Source organism: Aegilops tauschii, chromosome 2 (assembly GCF_002575655.3).
Source record: "Aegilops tauschii subsp. strangulata cultivar AL8/78 chromosome 2, Aet v6.0, whole genome shotgun sequence".
Taxonomy (NCBI): domain Eukaryota; kingdom Viridiplantae; phylum Streptophyta; class Magnoliopsida; order Poales; family Poaceae; genus Aegilops; species Aegilops tauschii.
The window spans coordinates 456745935-456750274 of NC_053036.3; the positions used below are offsets into that span (position 1 = coordinate 456745935).

The window sequence follows — 4340 nt, forward strand, 5'->3', positions numbered from 1 at the left end:
GAGATCGAAGAGATGTCTCCAATGGTAGTAGTTGTGGGCGGCGAGATCAAGAACTATGGGGATGTAGGGGCTGACGTTGGAGATTGTGTCAACAAGAGATATTGGTGCGGCGAGGATCGGTGCAGGGTAGTTTTGTGGAGCTATGGTGAGGGCCGAGAGAGAAGCGGCCGCGGCGTTGGCAGCCTTGGCGATGAGTGCGGCCCGGCGCTCGAAGTAGCCGGGCGGCGGCGGCGGCGGTGGCGTTGGCGGAGCCATACCCTAAACCCTGGGACCGGTATCTGATACCATGAAAGCTGAATAAAACTGTTGCTTATTGATGATTTGGTGCGGCATACAAGAGTATATAAGAGGGTACAAACCGACTTGGGGTAGGGGTACAAAACTGACTTGAACTAGAAGTTGTATACTATAATGACTACTCTAACACTTCACAATGCCTGCCCCTCTTTGTTGTATTGGATATTCTTTTTGTTATCATGTGCCTGCAAGAGGTATGATCTTGGTGAGGCAAGAAATTGAACTTCCCAAGAAAAAAGTTGAAAGATAATAATGCATGAAAATATCACTCAATCATGCAAATGAAGCTGATATCATACACCATCAATTAATCAAGAACACACTTCCTTGCAACAACACAACTGTTCTTCGAGTCACAATTTCTACTGTAGGTTGCTAGCTTAACGAAGCCTATCGGACATTTCTTTATTTCAATTCTATAGTCAACTAAATTTCGGAAGTCCATTGAACATTCAAAGGTTACTCGGCATTAAACGTAACTAACTCAAATTCATCTTCAAACTAACACATAATACTAGCTCACATCATTAAATGAGTTTCTTATTCTACCTTTTGTAGTCCATCGTGGCTAAGTAACAATTAGTAGTACTGACTATAATAATCAACCTTTGCATTAAATGAGTTACTCGGTTGTATCAGTGGCAGTGTTTTAGAAGAATTTCAGAAGGCATGAATGGTTGTCAAGAGTCTTGCAAAAGGTAACAACTTGCAAGCTTCAGTAAACTTCTCGAAAGCAGTAACATAAAAAACCTGCAAACTGTTCCATCAAATTTTAAGCATAGCCAACCAGAGCTGACACTATACATGGATGATGATCCACTTTCAAAGTAGAACAACCTCAAGAAGTTGGCTATAGCCAAACAGCAGCGAGAAGAACAACCTAAACCCTAGTACTCCAATAAGAAGCCCACGTACGCGGAGATGGTTCTGGACCGCCGCGCCAACCTCAAGGAACCCCAGGATGTGGCGCCGGTTGTCGTCAACGCCGGTGGCCAGCAAGGAGGCGACAACATGGTCCAGGTGGTCGTGAACGCCGGAGTGGACAACGTGGTGCCAGTCCACGCCGGAGAGGGAGCAGCGATCGTCAACCACGACGGCGACGAGGCCGAGCCAGTCATGGCCGACGCGAGGGCCTGCACATGGTGGTGCACCATTCTGTCACTGTCAGTTTGCTTCGACTGCGTGGTCGAACTCGCGCGGTAGTACCAGGAACTAGTAAGAGGACTTAGTTTCAGGCCGGAGTATCTATCATGTTTTCATTTGATTGCCCTTTGGATACTTTCGTTGGCATTACAGTTACGGCGGAGCAACTTATGTAACCTGTGAACTTGGTTCAATCACTATTTCTGTGACTCTGGATCGCCAAAACATCTGATATGCTGCGCTTGACCTGACGGCCTCCTATGGTGCTGGCCACGGCCGTCAGGCCAAAAAAGCGTGTGGCATATATGATCCTCGCCTCCTTCATCGCCTTCGTGGCACGCCCCGCCGGACGCTACATCGCGTACAAGCGCACCCTGGCGGGTGATCTCCTCCCGGAGATGGCCCTGCCTCCGTGACTGTGGGCTGCAGCCCACCATCTTGCCGGCGACGCATCGGGCCACGAACAGCTCCAGTGCGCACCATTTCTCCTCGTGGACGCCCGGCTCCAAGAAGTCTGTGCGGTAGCCGGCGAGCGCCATATACACGGGGCGAAAGAGCGCAATGAAGAAGGGATCGAGCAGCTCCGTCATGGTGGCACCGATCGGCGCCGCTGCCGCCGGGGAACCGCTCCGTCCATTCCGACCGTCGAAGGCGTTGGTGTCGCCGGATCACCACCGGTAGAACCCGCAGAGGAGCATGTCTGTCTGCGGCGGATACAACTAGCACGCCACCGCCGCTGATCTACGGCGGTGGTCAGTGGTCACTCACGACCGCGAATGTGATTGAAAATTCTAGTTGGATTTGTTCTGCCGTTTGATCTTAATTACCGAGTAGTAGGGCGCCGGCGAGATTGTTCGGCACCGGCGGGAGGCAGGGAGTACATGGCCGCCTGGAAGAGCTGGGTGGCACCGGTGCCAACCACGAGGTCGTAGCCATCATCGACCGCGGCGTTGCCGACGAGGCGATGGACGCGGCGGACCTCGCGCTTGAACTCCCGGTGGAGGAACCAGCAGAGGCTCTGAACACCACCGCCGCCCGCTCCCCGAGTGACCTCCCTCCAGAACGCCTCGTACATGGTCGGGTCGCCGCTGCACGCAGAACCAAAGCCGGCAGTAAGGTGAAGCACGTTGTTAGATTGAAAATACCTTACGTAATCACGCACTGCTATAAAACACAGAACGCGAACACGCACAGCTCGAGGTTAATGACGGCGTCCTGCGCGATGGCCGGCTCCGGCGGCGCCGCCGACGTACCGCCGTCCATTCGGACCCTCGCAGCAGACACCGTGGCCGGTGGTTTTATGTCCGGCGGGGCATGCGACAGCGACTGTCGGCACGAACATGCATGTCATGCGTGCGAGCAGAGCACGCACACACGCGGACGGCGGGATGAGAAGAGGTGGATGCCCGGCGGGTGACCTCATCTGATCATCTCGACTGCCTCGACGAAGGAACCCTCCGAGCTGGAGGCACGACCGCGTGGCATTCCTGATCTCGGTGTCTATGGCATGGGTGAGCGCGGAATTGATGCTGGCCTTGCCCACCATGGCGTTCGCCGCCGTCAGCAGCAGCATGGTCCTGCGCGACAGATCACCTTCCCGCTCCTCGGCGACGAGGTACAGTCCCAAGGAGAGAGGGGGATTCGTGGAATTGATGATTTATTACTTGAGGCTCGTGGGCATATCCAGAAAGAAGAAACGAAGCACCTCCGGGCACTCCTCAGCAATTAGCAAATTCTGACCATTGAATCAAACTACTTGATGCGTTCTCACACGTTGGATCGAGCCACCGGATTGACTGGGCCGTCGGATCGAGTCCCCGCCCGTGTAGCAATGAGTTATCCCGTCTGGCTCGCGGTGTCGCTCACTTCGTCTATTCGATCGGTGCTACTGACTTGTGGCGCCCCTCGCGTTTGTCAGCGACCGTGTCTGCGTGGGCGGCCAGTGTGTAATATTGTTTCCAGGCCGTGCCCCTTCTCTCTGCGTCTCCTCTTCTCTCGCCGCCGCCATCCCTTGCCTGTGCCCTCGCCCCCTGCCGCGACATCACCTCCCCTGTCGCTGCCGCATCTCCTCCAATGCCCCCTTCCCGTCGGCTCCGCCTCATCGCCCCGTCACCCATCCTTCTCCTCCGTCGTTAGGAAGATGGATAGGAACCCTAGATGCTCCCCCCCGCCCCCGACGCCTCCACCGACTGCCGCAGATCCAGTACGAGGCAGGGAAGGACGTCGTCGCCCCGTCACTTATGGCGGTGCCCGGGTCGGTCTTGGGCTATGCAGCGGGGTCGCCATGGAGGAAGGCTCGCTATCCTGAGAAGTAGGAGCAAGGAGGTCGTGCAGCGGCAAATGGGGGAGAGGTCGGCCGTGGAGGGAGGCTCGTCGGCCGGAGCAGCAGGAGCAACGAGGTCGAGGTGGTTTAGGTTTGCCTCTTATCTTCTCCCCCTCTCCTCTGCTCCCTTTATTGTTTTCCCATTTGTCTCTCCCTTTCCTTGTTGTTGTTTTTTGTCTCATTGGTTTCTCTGACTGATGACTTTGATGCAGAGCTCAGGTTCTAGGAAAAGGCCAACCTCATGTAGTCGATTAAGGTGAGGTTTCCCATGGATTCTATATGTTTACTAGGATTTTTGAGTGACAGTGCTTGTAAAGGAGGTTTTAGAAACAAAATCACGCTTGGACTATGTACCTGGGCACATATTCCAGAGTCTATTTGATTGGCTCACTACGCCAGCTGGTAAATTGGTCCTTTGTATTCATTATAGTTTGTCTGCAAATGACGATGAGTAGGAAACTCTGAGCTTTGTTGGAAATTAGCATACGTCTGTATATTTACATGGAAAAAATGTGATATTTTGTTTGGGCATTGTTCTGATTTAGTCACCAGAATAGTGGGTAGCAAGAACTGAACA

At 53.6% G+C, this 4340-nt stretch overlaps 1 pseudogene; it reads right to left on the reverse strand.

Moving 5' to 3' along the window:
* Window positions 1-1637: 1637 nt before the first annotated feature.
* On the reverse strand, window positions 1638-2703 carry LOC141041116 (uncharacterized; annotated as a pseudogene).
* Between the last annotated feature and the right edge of the window lie 1637 nt (window positions 2704-4340).